We start from the raw sequence: 20,312 nt of genomic DNA, 5'->3' as shown, positions 1-20,312 counted from the left end.
TTTCCTGAGACAGAGTCTCACTGTGTCACCCAGGTTGGAGTGCAGTAGCATGATCTCAGCTCACTGCAGCCTCTGTTTCCCAGGTTCAAGCGATTCTCATGTCTCAGCCTCCCAAGTAGCTGGAACTACAGGCACACGCCACCATGCCTGGCTAATTTTTTTTTTGTATTTTTAGTAGAGATGGGGTTTCACCATGTTGGCCAGGCTGGTCTCAAACTCCTGATCTCAGGTGATCCACCCGCCTCGGCCTCCCAAAGTGCTGGAATTACAGGCATGAGCCACTGCGCCGGGCTGTCTGTAGTCTCTGGCAAAAAAAGTTTCCTTTAACAGTTTTAGTTAGTTTGCAAAAAAATTTCTATTTTTTGAATAGTTTAAAAACTTTGATGTCCATTATTTTAACTGCATCCTTCAATATTTTACATGCCTCTATTTTTAATGACTTGTGATATCGTCCTAGTGATAAAGATACCATCAGTTCAATTGTCTTTTTCCTCTACTTGGTTTATAGTGCAAAGACTGCTTTGTCTTTTGTAAACATACAAAATGACATTGTTTTATTTTCTAGGTCTCTTACGTGGTAATTTTGGGAGAAAATAGTTCTTCCACTATAGCTGTTGTACAAAATGACAAAGGTAGAAACAACTGCTTCTGTCCCAAAGGCACAACTGTCTATACTCAAAGTGAATGTCATTCCAAGAATCAATTAGATATTGAGAAAGAAACCACTCACGGCACTAGATTGTATTTTTAACAAAGAAAAAAATTTCTCTATTTTACAGGTCTTTTATTGGAAGAGAAAATCTTAGATTCATTCTTTTCTCCCTATCCTACATGGCTTTAATCTCACAAATGTATAGCAGGTTGCTTTACAGTTACTTTCCGATTTTTTTCAATGGAAGACTGTTTCAACTTGTTCAAGTCAACAGCCTTCATTTGGCCAAATGTTACATTCAAACTCAAATGTCCAAAGTACAAAAGTTAAGAATTCTATTAACCTTAGCAAACAATATGAATTAATCAATTTTTAAAAATTATCATCAAAATAAATGTTTTATATGTTTATATTGGTGAGATTATGTACTATGATAAACAAACTTCAGCATTTCAATTCTTCCTTTATGTTCAATTTAGGCAATAGTATTTATTTCCCCTTTAATTTATTGGTGGGGAATTATTCACATCTGTGAAGGCTGTTTCTTTTCAAAGAGGTGGGCCATCTTTCTAAGTCACACTGACCATGGAAGTTCAGCAAACATGGTGATAGAAGCTAGCAGTATCTGGATTCCAGATAGTTCACGTTAAAGCCCAGTCCTGTGGGTAGAGATGCAGAGCTAAGCCTGCTAAGAAATTGGGAAGGGCTGTACACTTGCCAGGGCCCAGGCCAGAGATGTAGGGTGCCATTTCCATTGCAGGAAAGCAAATCAAAATTTGAGGTAGACATCAAGTCATGTAAATGGGGCATATAAAGCTGGAGATTACTAGGCAGGTTTGTGTATTTTAATTTGCATTCTGAGCCAAGACGTTAGGTGTCCCAAATCTTAATCCTATGCTTTGAATAGCCCTATGCACTGCGAAGTTTACCAGTGTTTGAACCACTGTAGGACTTTAAAAGTGTTTAAGGGATGGGGCAATGCTAACCTAGTATATTGAGGGATTTCAGCTCTCAATTCATAATACACTATTCAAAATAATAAAAATATTCTGCAGGATTATTTCTAGTAACAGTAAAAAAGAAAAATGAAACCCATTGAAGAAATTTTTCTATGATCTGTGCCAACTTGAATAGGATGCTATATTCCTTAGGTAGTTTCATTTTTTTCTTTTTCAAACAGAAAGATACTCTGAGACCAAAAATCTCTCCCAAAGATTTTTTTTTTTTTTTGAATAAGGATTCTATCAACTTTACTCAGGGGGCCAGGAACTTTTCCAAAAGACAAAATCATTGTACCTAGTATTCAGAATGGAGATACACAGAGATTAGTGACAATCAACTTCACAAGTTTTAGATTGACATATTTCTCATTGTCTACCACTACTTGTTACTAACAGAATCAGTGCTGTTGGTACACCAGCAGTCTAGCTTAAAACCTAGGAGTAGATTCAAAGGATGTCTCTACAGCTGAATCTAGTCTGTTATTAAATATTTTGTATTTTGCAACATTTTATATATTTGCCCCTGGAAGACTGGCTCAAGCTCTGAAGGTGTTATACTAAAATGTCTTAACAGCCTCCTGCCTTCATCCTCTCATCCTTCCTGATCTACCATACAATATACTAAACAACTATCTGCTTTGTGCACATTTAAATTTTGTCTTAAGTTAACCCATTTTATTCTAGTTGCTTAACTAGTATAGCATGCACTTTAGCACTCATGCATTTTTTTCCACAAAGTTTCTTACATTTTCTCATCTCTCAGGGAGATAAGATGGTGTTAAAAGCATTCGGTTTGAATCCCACTTCAGTCGATTACTTGATACCTGATTAAAGATAAGTTTCCTCTTCAGCAAAATGATGATAATAATACATTCTTTGCATGTCTGATGAAGGTTCCTTTAGATGAAATAGGATATCTTATGTCAAGCCCCTAGCATGGTGTCTGGTACACTGCAGGCCTCAAACATTTGGCAATTCCTTCTGCCTCCCTTAATTTATACCTTCCTTACTTTTGAGCCATTTCTTCTGAAGACTCTGAAGTTCCTAATGGTAAGAATTAAGAATATTGGTAGGCATTCCGATAACATTTTATTCTTTCTATTCAGGTACATATTTTAAATATTATCTGATTTATCAATTGTTTCTTTTATGATATATGCATTTTATATCTTTTAAAGGTCTTCTGTACTCCAAGATTACAAATATATTTATTTTGAGTGCTTCTATGGTTTTATTTTGGGTATTTAGGTTTTTAATCAACATAGGATATATGTTATGTTGGAGGCCAAGTTAGGAATCTTAACAATTTTTTTTTCAATCCCATTTGTTCAGTCTTATTCTCAGTGGTTTAGAATGTCCCTTCATTATGCATGCTCTTCTTCATTTATATATATCAATGTCTCAATGCCATATTATTTTAATTGCCATATTTTTATAGTTTATTTTGAAATTTGAAAGTACGAATCCTCATCTTTTCCCTTCTTTTGATAAATATGAATTTGGAAATTTTTGCATCTTTTCTGAGAACTGGACTTAGTTTTATTTTTAAAAATCTCTTTAGACTTTGAATGGGATTACATTTATTTTGTAATTTATTTTGTGAAGAATGGCTACTATATTTTCTTTCCACTTTAGTGTAGGGTATGTTTCTCTACTTAATTATGTAATTTTCATGTTTAACAGTAAGGTTTTTATGGTAGCTATTATATATTTTTATTAGTTTATTCTTACATATTTTCTTTAATTTTTTGTCATTTCTGTTATGAATTATGAATAGGACTTTTTTTCCATTACATGTTCTAATTGTCCATTGCCAGTGTTTGAATATACTTCAATCATATTAGGAAAAATTCTCCTCATATTTCACATATATCAAACAAAAAAATCACAAATAGTGTCACTTTCCAATAACTGAATTTGTCTCTTAAATCTTTTTAAAAATTAATTTTATTAAAAATGTTTTCATACTGGTGAACTTTCCTTGCATTACTAGTATCAGACCAATCTTTAATGCATTGCTACATTTGATCTATTGCATTTTTATTTAGAAGTTTTACAGTTGTACTTAAAAGAATGCATGGCCTATGGTTTTATTTTTTGTGTCATCATTGTCTAGTTTAGGTATCAATATTATAAAATTATCTTATAATGATTTATTATCTCTAAAAAATTCTAGAATTTATAAAATCTCTAAAAATTATTTATCATTATCTTAAATTTTAATTTAATGGGTTCTCCTATGTTTATTAAATTTTGAGCACCCCCTTCACTCTTCCCTTTATTTTTGACTTCTTTCATATGTGTCCTTTTAGAAACTCACACTGAATGAATGCTGGACATTCTGGCTCTTTCTTTTATCTTTTTCCTCATTCTTTTTTTTCTTTGTGCTCTGTTATAATAGAAGAACCTATCGCCTTAATATTCCAGTACTCTAATGTATATTTCAGGTGTAATAATTTTTGCTATGTAGCCCGTCTATTTTTTTTTAGTATTAATGACCACATATTTTTTATTTTCAAGTTTTATAATTTATCCTGCTATTTTTTTCATGGATAAGACAGCCTTTCATATCTTCCTGAAAATATTTACGTTTCTTTGAAATTATTTGTTTTTTCCTTTCATAATAGTTTTCCTTCAAATGTTTTATGATTTTTGATAGTATTCTTATCTGCATATTTGAGATGACCTCTTGAAGAAAGCTAATCTTGGTTATCATTGCCTACATTTAGAAATTTTGTGTGTGTGTGTGTGTGTGTGTATACACATGTTCACCCACATTTATTGCTTTAGCTGTGGATAAATATTTTTCTTCTCACTGCTTAGCACAAGATGGAAAGATGGGAAGTAGCCAACCTGAAAGGCGTATTTGCATCTTAATCATTGCCTTGGGTGCTCTCTTAGGCCTTTTATCCATGCCTCTGAGTGTGGAGCAGCACCCTTCTTTGTAGCAATCTCTTCTGCACTTGTAGGTTGTGATTTTTTTTTTTTTTGCCAACCTGATTATGTCTGTTTTTTCTTAGGAACTCCTCAAAATTTCCAGTCTGCTGATAAAACTCCATTATTTTCTAGCACAGCAGCACTGTTAGGAAATTTTTCTTAAATATGCATGTAGTAAAAGTATATATATAATGTGTATATACACCTAAGTATATACATTACCTATGGGCACACATGTGTATATGTGTGTATATATACGTATATATAATTCCTAGTGACTTTGAGGTGGAGATGAGCTAGATATACATGTTCAGCATTTTAATGCAATACGTAATTATAATTCATAAGTGACCACCACTGTATGCAAGCCATTATTATGATGCTTGCAGTAGCAGGGATACACTGATGAATAAGATACTATGCCTGTCCACAAGTGTGTATAACCTAGAGGGCATATATTTGTGTTATATTATTTTTATTCATTACATTGTAATAATTTATGCTCATAATGACAATACCAAATCATTAAGTAACAGTTAAATGAAAATCAATGGATTCCATTTAATTCAGCAGAGAAGTACTGGTTTTATAAAAATATTCAAAATTATTACATTTAAAAAATAGATATTTCAGTGTGTATCAGTTAACAGTGCATTAACAGGTTAGCTGAAATTAATGAAAACCCAACTAACAGGTTTAAAACACAAGAGAACTTAATGTTTACTTGCACAGTTTATGGATGGAGCCAGTTATAGAGTTGATCTAGCTGAGCTACAGTATCAGGGTTCTGGGTCAAGTGTTTTCCTAATGCCCTTAGCCTCAATCTTGTGAACACTGGATTACTGCTCAGCTTCTTATAATCTCACCTGAAGTCCAAAGGCGGAAGAGGGGTAGCTAGGTACGGCACAGAGGAAACTTTCCTCAGAATCCTCTAAATGCTGTCTTTTTAATTGTCAGGGAGAAAACTCATTTCTAGAAGCCTCAGCATACTTTACTTCTCATTGGCCCATCTCATGCCCATCACTGGCTTGGTATAGGCTAATTTTGATTCATCTCATGGGTCTTGGATATGGTATCACCAAGAGAAAATCAGAGATTTTTAACAAAAAGGATCCAGGAGAATAGCTATTGGCTAAACAATCAACAAGTTGTCCACATACAGAGCTAACTTAGCTTATCTAAGAAGTTTTTACTAATATGAGAGACATATTTTCCTAAATGCATGTTATTATTTTTTCAACTGGTAAAATGCATATTTTAAAATTCAAATGTTGCAAAAGTGTGTGCAATGAAAATTAAACCTTTGTCCTAACATGTCTTATAGCCACTCAGTTCTCCTCCCCAGATCAGCCAGCCTTATGAATCCCTCTGCCTCTCATTTTTTGATCAGGCTAGATAAGCTAGGTACTACTATATTTGTCATTCAATTACACAACAATAGCTTTTCACATCACTAGATCTGCTGGTTTTAGTTCTCTGCCTTAGGCATATTAATTCTGGAATCATGTGAGATGGTTAGCATCTGGTGACCAATATCTACAGAACCCTGGAATACTAATTCCATAGTTTATTATAATATTTAATAAGGTATACCTTCCTTGTTACTTATAAAACCAGTCAAGTATTGCCTTGCTGTAATTTCCTATTTTACTCTAAAGTCCTCATCTTTCTCCAAAAGCCAGTTTGGTATCTCGCAGTTGTAAGGTCAGGAGAAGAGTGACTGTTGCAACCTCTACCTCACCATCTGTCACCTCCCTTAGATTGTTTCTTGGTTGACTTAGTTTCTCTGTACTGCCGGTCCTCAGAGGACTTTGTAATACCAACGATTTTATCTGGCCCAGGATCTTCTCTGATTTAGATCTGCTCTTTTACAATGAATTGTGACTAGGTCAACCTCCGAAGAGGAGAGAGTATGACCTTTTCCATGGTGGTGGTCCCTTTGACAGGGGTTTTCAAACCTTTTCAACTGTGATCTACAATAACAAACACATTTTATATCTTTCTCATACATATACATTGAAGCAAAATTTTAGCAAAACAATTCTTACCGCTACTATCTGTGATATCATTTCCTATTTTGTATTTTGCTATTTTTCATTTCAAAAATATCATGATCTACTCAAATGAATTTTGTGAACCAGTAATAGATGGCTCTCTAAAATTTGAGAAATACTGCCTAATGACAATCAACACATTGTCAAAGATATTCCTTCTGGCCATAAAAAAATGTTTACCACTTTATGTAGTTTAACTGTGAGACACTGTGAAATAAAAAAATTTACCGTTTTCTTTAAAAATAAAAAATTGTATTTTCGGGTAGTTTAAATAATGGCTATAATTTTCTGGAACAATGTTGCTCCAATTGATTAATCTGATTACTGCGGCTGCACAGTTATAGTGCCTGCAAATCTCAAGCCAGGTGGAGTGTTGATGTGTGCTGGCCAGAATCTTTACTGAATCATTGCCTTTTTATTCGCAGTCCCGTGATAATTTTTTATCATTTTTCTTACTTTTGGATTTTAGTTCCCTTGATAATTTTTCATAATTTTTCTTGCTTTTGGATTTTACTTTTACTTATATTCATCTCCTCACAAGACTACACAGCTTTTGCCCCCAATAAATTTCTTTTTACATAGTTACAGATAGGTCTCTTAGTTCTTCTTCTCCCCTCCCCATCTATGTTTAACAGAGTGGAGCTGCAATAATATATTTTGCCAGTAGACACACTTAACACATAATTAAATAGATTCAAAAAAAATTCCTTAAGTTTCAGACTTTGGTTTACTTTGTGAAATATTTTCTTCATTATTTTGCAATTTAAAATTTTTAAGTTTATGTGGAAGAGAACTTCAACATGTATATGTTTAAAAATATTTAACTCCCAAGCAGGAACTTTTAAAGTCAGGTCTTTCCAAAGTTATTAGCACTTGTAATATATCTCTGTCCAGTGGAACAGATGTTGCCTGTATCTACAAATATTTCAAAAACAGATTGAAGGCATGCAGCATGCAATTCCTTTTTGGCACGATTCACATACATTTTGCCAGAAAACATTTGAACAGATTTTAAATCTTTCTCCTCATTATCTTTGAAAAATACACAAACTCACACACATTTTTGCAAGGTGCCTGTTATGAGTTACATGCTGTGAAGAGTACTTCTTAACCAATGTGCCTCTCAACATCAAAAATTTGACTATAGAAAACTTGGAAATATGAGGAAAAGGTTATGTGTACAGTAATTATTAAAAGCAACATCAGACAAGTGTATCCTGATAAAAAATAAAATTAAAACTCCTCGAGAAAAATTAACAGCACCTACATTCTAACACATTTCAAAGAAGCAGTACTTCATTTAAGAGTCCTAGCTTCGAGAAATCCCTTTTTTCATGAATTATCTTCTAATTATGCTTTGTAGTCCAGTTAAATTACATCTCTTGACATTTTGGAATGTTCCCATCTTTACACCTGTCTTCAAATTGTTTATTCCACATGTAATATTATTTTCCCCTTGTCTCCATTTAGAGTATATGGAGTTTGGGGAAGAATCATGTAGTTCACTGTGGCAGGAGGGACAGAGTGAGAAGATGGACAGGAGCCAGATAATTGGAGAGAGTTTTTACATAATGCTAATTTTAGGAGTTTGCAATTAGCACTGTGGATTTGATGAAAACAGTGGAGGTTTTAATCAGGGAAATGAATGATAGGATTAGAATTCTATTTTATAGAATATAATCCAGATACATCATTATAAATAAATTTAAAAGATCAAAGCTGGAAGCAGAGAGGTCAGTCAGGAGTTTATTATAATGATTTAGACATAAATGTTTATAATTAGAATCAGTGGATCCCCCCCATACCTCACATTCCTGTCCTTCATGGTCACTATTTCCAGTTTCAATGCTCCCCACTGTGTATTGTGTCCATATTCTCATCCTTGCATTGAAAGGTTTTTTCTCCTCTGCCCCACCATATGCCTTCCCCATTACATCCAAAATCTTTTTAAGCCACCTTCTGCGATGCCTATTTTGTTTGATGTCCCTCTTCTATATCCTTACTCTCTACATAAACTATTGATGTCACACCCTAGTCTGTGCTGACAATGGGCTTCTCTAGCAGCTGTCTTAAGTAGGTGCCACCTATTTTTCCACCAAGCTGGGAGGGTCAGCATTCTCTTGCCTCAGTTCCGCATCTGGACACACAACTCCACATCTTCTCTTCTCCTTTGAGATTCATAACACGTTTACGGTTTCATCCTTTACAGCTTTCTTGCTGTCATAAACTTTCCAGTCACTACATCTCATTTATTATACATTTTGGCACCGAATGGGTCTTTGTTTTTATCCCTATTCCTGTCATTAACTAGGATAAGTGATCATTGCACTTTCTAGTGAACAGCTTAGTTTCTTGTTGGCTTGGCTTTTTCTAGGCCAATGATCTTCAAATTTATTCCATTTTAGATAGCCACTTCCATACCTCCAACCCAGACCATGTTTTCACCAGAAAGTGCTCCTTTTCTGAAATATTTACAACCTGCTCTTGGATCACAAACTCTTATCCTTCTAGTTTTTACAACCACTATTCCTCAACCTCATCAGGATCTACAATTTTTTACTCCCTTTGTTTTTATCCATGCCCCTGCTTCTGTCTTTTTTCTCTGTTCATGCTCCAGCGTTTGAACCTCCTTCTTGCCCATTCTATCAACTCTTGCAATTTTTCTCTTTCCTTGAATCCATCAGAAAAACCAAAGTTTAAGCCTATTTCAACGCCTACTTTCTCCATTCTCCTTCTGGGAGCTACTAAATAATGCTGGAGAAAATTAGTGCAAACCCATAGACTGATAGTCTGACCAGTTTCAACAATAACCAGGTCCTGAAAGCTGCCTGGAAAATTTTCTAAATATCTTCTGTTGTTTTCCTCTTTCAATGTCCACAGTACTTTTTTTTTTTCAATTTTTCTTTTTCCTCAAGTCTTTGATCTATTTGTCTCATACTTCATTCAGAATGATTTACAGAGAAAATAGAGGATATCAGATGGATCTTTACTCAAACTCCTGCCACATTTGCACACCTTCCCTTCTCTCAGTTCCTTCCCTTCTGCAGATGTCTCAGCAATACCCAAGGCTCTTCCCCCTCCTATGTCCTGGATCCTATCTGCTTCCAGTTCCTCTTTAACTTTCTACTATATCCTCTCTTTCCTCTCCAACACTACCATCTTCCTTGCCACAAGGTTTCTTCCCATCAGTATTTATAATACATGCTCATCCTCTACTGTTTTATTAACAACTAGCCAACCTTCCTCCCCATCTGTCTTTCCCCAACTACCATCTTTCTCCTTTCACTCTTACTGACTATAAAGATTATTCCTTTTTCTCACCTTCTATTTATTCCTCAGCCTAACGATGATAGTTTATGCAATTGTGTCTTCAAACTTATAACAACCCAGACAATAGTAATAACAGTCAACATTTATTGAATTCTTACTTGTGTTAAGTGCTTTTATATATGATATTTTAATCTTTGTAAAATCTTATAAGTAGGTGCTGTCATTATTCCCACCTTACAGAGAAGTTAGAGTCTGAGCCTAGTCTTAGAACTAGAAAGTAGCAAAAACAAGATCCATACCCAAATACTGAACACAGTCTGTCCCTTATCCCCTTGGTCTGTGTTCTCACCCTCTTGCTCTTATCCACTCACATGTTTTCACTTGAACATGCTCATGATTCTCCAGTCTAGCTCTTCTTCCCAGACATGTCTCCTGGAGACAAGTCCCATGCATACTATGGCCTCCCACTGTGTTGCACAAGCATCTCAAACTCCACACGTCTTAAACTATACTCACCATCACATCACTCTCTATCCTTTCAAAAATGCTCTCTCTCTTGTTTGCCTCATTCAATGAACAGAGCTACAATTTACTCTGTTTGCCAGCTCAGAAACCTTGCTGTCCTCCTTGACTCCCCTCAACTCTTCCCTGTCCTAGCAGTTAATTGCCAAATCTTTCTTTCACTTCTTCATGACTGCTGGAATCCCAATATCTTTCTTCAGTTTCATGGTCCAGATTACTTAAATGAGTAAGGTTTCTGCTTCTAGTCCTCTCCCCCTTCCATTTCAATCTGTTCTTCAAAATGAAGCTTAAATCAGTTTTCTAAAATGCAAATGTATCCTATAAACCCCTACCTTTAATACCTTTAGTTGTTATTCACTGAAATCTCAACTCTACCTCCATTAAAAGATGCTACTAAGGGCCGGGCGCAGTGGCTCACGCCTGTAATCCCAGCACTTTGAGAGACCAAGGAGGTCAGATCACCTAAGGTCAGCAGTTCGAGGTCAGCCTGGCCAACATGGTGAAACCCTGTCTCTACTAAAAATATAAAACTTAGCTGGGCATGGTGGCATGCACCTGTAACCCCAACTACTCAGGAGGCTGAGGCAGGAGAATAGTTTGAACCCAGAAGGTGGAGGTTGCAGTGAACTGAGATCACACCACTGTACTCCAGCCTGGGAGACAGAGTGAGACTCCATCTCAAAAACAAAAAAACAAAAAAGCCAATAAGACCCTGTGGTCTGCTCTCTACTTAATATTTTCACCTAATTTTCTACCATTACCTTTCTCAAATTCTATAATTTATCTATTTTGAATTACTGACATTTCTTTAAATATACTAAAAAATGCTGTTACTTCTCTTGATTCTTCTGACCTTCATCAGATTTCAAGACAATTTTATCCATGTCTAGAAGGTTCTTTATTCTTATCTTTACCTCATAAGCCAGGTTTCAGTTACACAGCATCTGTGCTCAGAAGTGTTTCCTAATAACTCACGCCTGGAGTAGATGCCTCTCTGATGTATATTCACAGAATCTGGTGTTTTTCTGTTTCGGCACATAGTATAATGTGTTGTAAGCTCCTATTTATTGTTTGCTCCATTAAGGTATAAGCAGTTTGAGTGTAGAGCTTGTTTTCACCTTTACACCTACAGTGTGTGGCACTGTGACTAGCATATATCAAGTGATCAACAAATATTTGTTGAATTAATGAATTAATAACTGTCTAAAGCTGTCATGCTGAAAAAAGGAAGCCATCTGTTATACTTGGCAACTGAAAATCTCTGCCAGAACAGTTTCATCAGGGTTGAGCAGGTTAGAAATGAATGGAAAATAGAGAAGTAGAGAAAATGTTAAATTTCTCTTTTGAGGAAATTAGATACTAAATAACATAATTCACAAGAAGAATAATAAAGAAATAATACACAGGAATAATCTCTCAAGAGCCATGTAGGGCTTATTGGAAGAAAGTTAAAAATCTTAACTGAATGATATAAAAGAAGAATTGAACAAATGGTGAGACATAGCAGATTTCAGGCCAGAAAAACAGTATGATAAGGTAGAAATATTTTCTTAAATCAGTTCATTGTTTTAATGCAAATTAACACAAATATTCCACTGAGGTTTTCCTAACGTTTTCTTTCTCAAAAGTATAAAAATAGCTCATGTTTGTGGAGAAAAAATCAAATGAAGTGTCTCTTTCTCTTACTCTCCCTTTCTTGTATATGTGTATGTATATATGTGTATATATTCACACATGAATATATATTTATACCCCCACACACATATATGCTTTTTTTTTTTACACATATGGACTCTCTCTTTACATACTCTTCAGCAACTATTTTATTTAACTTAGCAGCATAACTTGGATATCTTTCTGTATCAATACATATGGATCCACCTTATACATTTCTAAACTTCTACAAGGAAAACCTATCATACATACAAAGAAGTTAAGAAATCATTCTTTCCTCATGCTCCTTTCTAATCATTATCTCCAAAAGATTACCATCATTGTGACTTTTTTTTTTCAGCATTGGTTAGTATTGCCCATTTTTGAACTTTATACAGATGGAATAACACTGCAGTGTTATTTTTGTGTCTGGTTTCTTATAGTCAACATTACATTTATGAGAGTCATTTTGTAGTTTGTTTTTTCTTTCATTGTGATGTTATATTACATGAATATAATATAACTTATAGATTTCTCTTTTAGTGGATCTTTGGGTTGTATCCAGACTGAAAATATAAATAGAGCTGCTGGGAACATTCTTGTACATGTCTTTTTGTGAACATATGCACATATTTCTGTCGGGCATATACCTAGAAGTAAAATTGCTGGGTGATAGGGCATCTATATATTTAGTTTTAGTAGATACTGCCAAAGAGTTTTCCAAGTAATTGTAGTGTAGCAATTCATACTCTCATAGCAGTGTGTGTTCTATATTTTTAAAGACTTAGGGTATCCCATTATATAAATATATCATCATTTATTTAATACTGTTTTTCATTTTTTACTAGTATAATTAACTCTTCAATAAATATATATACTTATGTTTACTCAATGTTTATCTACAAGCATATTAATGGCATGAAGTGTTAAAAATGACAAAATAATTTTAAAGTTCACTTGGAAAAATTAGTTTTACTAAAGCAAAATTAGACAATGACATTTTTTAAAAGATGAATAAAATTATTTCATATAGGTTACAATCATTAAAATTGTAGCCCTGATACAGAAAAGAACCGATACACCAATGAATAAGAAAGATTATGTTTCAAACAGGAAATCTGAAATTCAATTGAATTTTTCTTCTTTTTTTTTTTTTTTTTTTTGAGACAGAGTCTTGCTCTGTCATCCAGACTGGAGTGCAGTGCCTCGATCTTAGTTCACTACAACCTCCACCTCCCAGATTTACGTGATTCTCCTAACTCAACCTCTTGAGTAGCTGGGATTATGGACGCCCACCACCACGCCTGGCCAATTTTTTTTTGTATTTTTAGTAGAGACAGGGTTTCACCAGGTTGGCCAGGCTGGTCTCGATCTCTTGACCTCAAGTGATCCGCCCACCTCCATCTCCCAAAGTGTTGGATTATAGGCGTGAGCCATCACGCTCAGCTAAACAGAATATTAAAAGCAGAGATAACGTAATGCAGGTAATGAGTTCCACAGGTAAGAAGAGACTGAGAAGTCACCCAAACATGAACAACAGTAAGCTGTTGCTTTACCTGTAGGCTAGAAGAACAAAGGGAGAAAGTAGAACTCCTAGAGCCCAGGGGCTGGGTTATCTCGTGGAAGGTAGAATCATGGTGGGCCTGTCCAAGCAGGGACAAGAACCAGAGAAAAAGTGCAATCTCTACCTAAGATACCACCTGAGGCAGAAAGATGGGAGAAATACCTTCACTACTGTCTTCTCCCCACTAGCCCTTCCCGTTATAAGCACTAGAAGCCTATAAAAAAGGGAGTGTGGAAATCAGTGTGTATAGGTCTGTTTGAGGTAGTGAGGAAAGCAGCAGAGGAGCAAGAAAGGGATACGGTATAGCCCAACAGAATATGTAGTGAAGGTGACATCACAGATCAGAGGAGACAGGAATGACAATAAATGCTGCTGACATCATTGTTATCATCTATGAAAACTATCAAGTTAAATGGATCTACACCTCATACTGTAATTCAGAATAAATTATAGGGGTGTGAAAGAGTTAGGTGTAAACAATTGAAGACTACATAATAAAGAAAATCATGTAGATTTTCTGGAAGAAGAATGATTTACAGCACATAAAAGCAATAGAATAAATCTAAAAAAATGAGAATTTAAATAGAAAAGCATTGTATGCAAAATAATCCTATAAATAAAATTAAAAGACATACAATAAGTGGGAATATTATTAGTACACACATAAAAAGGTTAATACTTTTAATATGGAAATACTTATAAATAAATAGAAAAGCAGGCAAAAATTATCAACAGATACTTCATAAAAGAAGATACAGAAAATAACCAGTAAAAAAGATAAAATAATATCAAATTCTCCAATAACCAAAGTAATACAAATGTAAATAAATATATGTTTATATGACTATTAATCTGACAAATATAAAATATTGTTAATAGTACAGTGTGGAAAAATAATGTAAGCTATAACAATAAGGGACTAACAGCCATGAAAAGTAATTTTAAAGAAATATTTGGTGACAAACAATACTCCTGATATAATAAAGTGAAAAGATTAGGATTTAAGTTGTATTATACCTCAGCTAAAATCTGATATAAAGTAGACTAGCTCACACATATAAGTGAGTAGAATGAAATAGTAGAAAGCATATATAAATTTGTTAAAAAGTTAACCAGAATAATTATCTCTGGACCATAATATTGCAGCAACTTTTATTTAATTATATATTTCTGCATTTTTCAAACATTCTACAAAGGACCTTTAAAATCAGTAAAATGCAGTGATGCCAGACATCAGTGAAGTGATGTAAAGAGATAGAGGGGCATACAGTTATGGAAAGATTATTTGCAAAGAAGGGAGAGAGTTGCACATGTTTGCAGGCTGAATGGAAAAAAGCCAATGAAAATAACCAATTGAAGATTAAAAGGACTAAAAATTGCTGAAGGCAGGTCTTGCAGGAGTTTGGTTGAGCTCTAGAGCACTGAGGGAAAATTAGACTTGGGTAGGAGGCACGAGAAAAATAGCCTGTGGAAGCATGTGTGAAAACCAAACCCCGAGGGAGTTTACACTTTGTGACCTTAACTTTCATTCTGTTTTTTTTTTCAGGCTGTATCTGTTGAGAGTGAGAAATGGTGAATTTGCAGAGAATATTGGACGTTTTGGGTATTTGATAAAGAGAATGAGAAAGAGAGAATTGCTGAGGAAAGTCAAAGGATTAACAGGTTGCCTGAAGGCTTCTTTGATGTTAGACGTCTTAAATTTGTAAATGTGGCATCATTCTCTAAAATTGCATGGGGTTTTTCATCAAGAATACGTATTTTTAGGAATAGAGGCACTGAAAGTGTGGAATGCTCTCTTTGAGAATTTGCAGAGTGGATACAATTAAAAGACTTTGGTTAAGAATTTGAAAATGGAGAGAAACTGAAGTCCACTGGAATTTAGGCTGGGCAGAAAAGAAGAGAATCGTTGGATGTTGAGGGACAGTGGGACAGGTCTTTGGAAGTAGATTGTAGTAGTGGAGGGAAAGAGAAGCAGGACTATGTTTTTTGCCTTCACCTCGCACTCATAGCCTATGCATCCAACTTTTGGCATTCACTGCACTCTGCCTTGTTTCAGTTGACTGTATTTCCCCCTGCCCCCAACTCCTGTAAGTGGCTGCACGTTCCTGAGGCACCTACCCCAGTGTTCTGTGTTTGGCAGTGATTCAATTACAGTTGTTGGAAGAGTGAAGGAAACCAAATGTGTTGATTTTTAAAATCATGGCAAGTGCTTTTGGTTAAATTTAGAATGACTCTTTTGAAGATTGTGCGCTCAAAAGTATTAATTAAATTGGCAACTGTGCCTGCCAGCAACCTTAATGTGATACTCTTTGGGGAGGAGCCATTTGAAGGTGTTACTGGAACTATAGCAAGCTCAGAGTATGAATTTAACTGCTCTTAAAGAAGCTCCATTTTTTGAAGCTTCCACGTAATGGTGAAAAAGCCTTGCTTCATAAGCAGTCAGTTTTTCTTCTGGATCTACTGTCTGGTGCTTTCAGGGCTGATAACTTTTCATTGTTTTTGCTCAGATAGTAGCCACTCAAGAGGGTGGCAGGAACCTTCTGCTTCTCCTAAAAGCTTGGTTTCAGAAAGTGAATTTGCTTTGTATTGTATCTACAGAGTGTACTCTTCTCAATCCAAAGTCTTTCTTGTAAGTTTTCCATAATTTAGCTATAAATTCACAAGATTCCAAGTTCTTATTTTATCAGAGGAGAAAGGACAAGGAATATACTACTCTCGGATCATGATGATGGGTGAAGCTAAAGAGGGAGGAAGAATGACAATTCTTCCTTTTGGTAACCTTAATTGTGGTTCTATGTGGAGGCATACACACGCCCATAGACACTCATGCACTCTTGGTCACTTACTCATGCACTTACACAACCGTTTTTCCAATCTTACTCTTTTCAGTTGAATGTTTACATCCTAACCCTGGTATTTAATGTTTAGTGTTTTCAAGGCTCCTTTTTATATATTTATGAATCTAGTAGACCTCATCCCAGTGAACATTCTTAATTATAGTCAGTTGCCCCAAATTGGCTTTCTTGAATTTAAATGCATTTGCCATTTCATTTTTCAAGATGAATTTGATTGAATGTCTTGTAGTGATTGATGCAAACTCATTCAGAATATCTGAGTAATAAATTTATTACTTTCTAGAAATAAGTAATAGATCACAAAATCTCTTTGGTTTAATATTTTACTGTTAAAGATTAAACAGTTCTTCTAAATAAGTTAGCAACTCTCTCAAACTTAAATTGTTTAGCTCTATGTTTAAGGAAACTACGGAAATTGTTTCAGTTCCCTTGGGTGCAGTCGTGCAATTTAGATTTAGCTGGCCCGCAGATTGTACTCATCTATGTTAATGTTTCTGTAATGAGAATGATCCAACTGTGTCATAACCTTTTAGGTCTTAACCTCCTTCATTGACATAACCTTTTACTTTACATTTACACACGCTTTGCCATTTTAGGATTAATATGTCAGGCTTTTTATTTTATTTTATTTTTCCCAAGACCTGACTTTGTTGCTAAAAGAAAAGATCAATTGGTTTGCCTTATATATGGGATAAACATGTTGTTCACAGTAGATTGGTCAATATTTGAAAGAAATGCTGGATTTGATAACCAGAGAAGGGAATCCATGGATTTTTGCATGACTACCATAATTTTAAGTGGAAAAACTCAATAAACTATTTTTATTCTTAAAAATGTTGATTAAATTTGATAATATTTGAAACGTACATTATTAAATAAATGATTTGTATGTGTATTCAATTCCTTGCTTCAAATAGAACAAGTTATAATTTAAAATAATGCTAGTACCTATTACCCTAAAAATATGTGTTAGAAACATATACACATTGGTCTTTTACATTTAAAATTATGTCATTTATGTACATTTTTATATATCCACATATATTTACAAGTATTGATTAAAACAAAATAAAATATTAAAAGACTTGGACTTGCTTAACTAAATATAGAGTTAAGAGGTTAATATGTTTCAAAAATTTTGTGGTAAAATTTATTTAAATAGAAAATACAATACATGTGAAATGATTTCATTTTAAAGTAGCCTATTTATGTACAGGATATTTTTTCTATTATTAATAATTTTATTCTATTTGTGATACTCTGAAGGAGAATCACAGGGTGCATAATCTGGGTATCAGGGAGCACCCCCGAGGAAATGTCATTTGAGCTGAGTCCCAAAGGGTGAGTAGAAACTGAAAGGTAAAGGACTTGAGTGCCTCGGGAGGCCTAATATTTTTAAAACAATATTTGTATTGTAAACCTGACCCATAAATCCCCCATACTCTCCCAAAACCTTACAATATTTTCCCAAATCTGTACCATGCCCTGCAAAAGCTGCATCATCTGACTTCTCCCTCTCTCAGCAACTTTATTTCCGACCACCCTCCTTCACTCTCACCCCCCAGCCATGGCCGACTTGTTGAGTTTCACCACCTCACCATTGTCTCACTTCTAGCCTTTGAACATGCTGCTCATGTACCTTGGATGACTCTCCCTATCTCCTTTCTCCATCCCGCTCCTCGTCATTGGTAAACTCCACCTATCTGTAGATCTTCAGCTTCTTCGGACAAGTGGTATCTGAATCCTGGGAGGCTGTGTCTTCATTTACAAGTGAAGCATCTTGCACTTCTTCCCCAGTCACTCTCATCACCTTTGTGATTTCTGGTGTCATGGCTATATTCCTAGAAGGTGGACCTTGTGTCCCCAGCATCTAGATTGCTGTTACATTGTAAGGATCAAGCAAATAGCTATTGAATAAATGAATGTATATAAAACTTTAAATCATTCAATTCTAAATATAATGTTTTTTCCTAGTCACTATAAGAATTGCAGCTACCACTTACTGAGAACAAGTGTTAATCAAGCACAGTCCAAGATGCCAAATGTGGTGGATAAGAACCTCATATTATTAATGACAAAACTGAGAAATTTGGAAGTCCAGTGAATTGCTGCAAGTCAGATTGTGGTTTGCTCTATTATGTTTGATAAAAGCAGCGACTAAATTGTCTCATTATAATCAGGAGAGAGAAAACACTGTTTTTTAATGAAAAAGCGCTGATGTAGTTCATCTTAAATTGTAATACTTTTATGTAAATTTTATTTAAAATTTAAATTTTTATATATTATTACACTTATTCTCATTTAAAGTATTCGATTTGTCAGTACTGTCAGTCATGTGCCATATATTAAAGAGCAAAGGAAGTGATAGACATACACGGTTTTACCCGCTAGTGAGGTTACAATTTGAGTAGGGAGAGAGGCTTGGGAAAAGCATCTATGTTTTAGCTGAAGTAACCACAAAATCCTAAGGGTTATAGAGTTATGAATACTTAACAACTATTTAAAAACTGCTTAACGGTGGGCGCAGTGGCTCACGCCTGTAATCCCAGCACTTTGGTAGGCGAGGCGGGCGGATCACGAGGTCAGGAGATCGAGACCATCCTGGCTAACGCGGTGAAACCCCGTCTCTACTAAAAATACAAAAAATTAGCCGGGGGTGGTGGCGGGCGCCTGTAGTCGCAGCTACTCGAGAGACTGAGGCAGGAGAATGGTGTGAGCTTTCAGTGAGCCGAGACTGCACCACTGCCCTCCAGGCTGGGCGACATAGCGAGACTCTGTCTCAAAAAAACAGAACAAAACAAACAAACAAACAAACAAACAAACAAACTGCTTAATATGGCCCACACATTGTTCTAGGCACTAGGCACACACTAGTGAATAAAATAAACAGGATCCCTTGTCTCATGAAAAATATAGAATAAAGACATTCAATCCTATTGAGGAGGCCTCATTAGGCAGGACTTACTAGAGAGGGAGATGCTTTCATTGGCTCATAAAGGTGAGTAAATAGTGTCATGTCCTGATGGGGAGTGTCTTAGTATATCTGATCTTAACCAAAATGCTAAGAAACTATAACAGCATATTAATTAGGATTAGGATCATCATGGAGTAGTAGAAAACCACAAGTTGCATTGTTCTGACAAGCTAGGAAGCTGTCTCTTGCTCCCATAAAAGAAGTCCAGGTATAGTTAGTCTAGTGTGGGTACTGTACTCAGAGGTAGAAGCCCAGGGTGTTCCCTCCATGTTGTTTCTCCACCACCTTCCATACGTGACTTCCAGCTCAGGCTCTAAGACGGCCACATGATTTCCATTCATCATATCTGCATTCCAGCCCGCAGAAAGGAAAGGGATAGTAGGGAAGAAGAGCATGCCCTCTTTATTTCCAAACACTTACCGAAGTTGTGTACACTGATTCTGTTTATTTCTGGAAGCAACCTCAAGAGAGGTGGAGAAGTGGGGAAATGATGTGTTTTGCTAAAAACAGGATTTTATTGCTGAAGATGTGGAAAATGAATATTGGGGATAAATGACAGTGTCTACTACATTAACAAAAGCAAGGCCTGGAGGAATGACAGCAAAGGATTCAGAAAAATAACTCCAAAAGTTTCACTGTGTGATGTGGCTGGAATTTTATGTATATGGAACATTATAGAAGGGAATAACTAAACGTAGGTTCATAAAAGCATTTAATTACCATGCTCAGAAACATTGTCAAATAGGGATATATAATAATTTAAATATCTTTCTTATGTTTTACTTACATATTTTATAATTTACAAGGCTCTTAAAATATATTATCTCATT

General features: G+C 35.2%; 1 long non-coding RNA gene across 1 annotated transcript in view; it reads right to left on the bottom strand.

Annotated features, from left to right (window-relative positions):
• LOC105529207 overlaps positions 1 to 20,312 on the bottom strand; it is a 175,917-nt gene that overhangs the window by 48,273 nt on the left and 107,332 nt on the right. Inside the window, exon 3 of the long non-coding RNA XR_001004474.1 lies at positions 18,125 to 18,386. This is a non-coding gene — a long non-coding RNA (uncharacterized LOC105529207). The remainder of the gene's footprint in view (positions 1 to 18,124; positions 18,387 to 20,312) is intronic.

Source organism: Mandrillus leucophaeus, unplaced genomic scaffold (assembly GCF_000951045.1).
Source record: "Mandrillus leucophaeus isolate KB7577 unplaced genomic scaffold, Mleu.le_1.0 Scaffold754, whole genome shotgun sequence".
In the NCBI taxonomy this organism is placed as follows: Eukaryota; Metazoa; Chordata; class Mammalia; order Primates; family Cercopithecidae; genus Mandrillus; species Mandrillus leucophaeus.
Note: the sequence above shows the minus strand (reverse complement) of the source record. Positions and strands in the feature narration are given on the sequence as shown.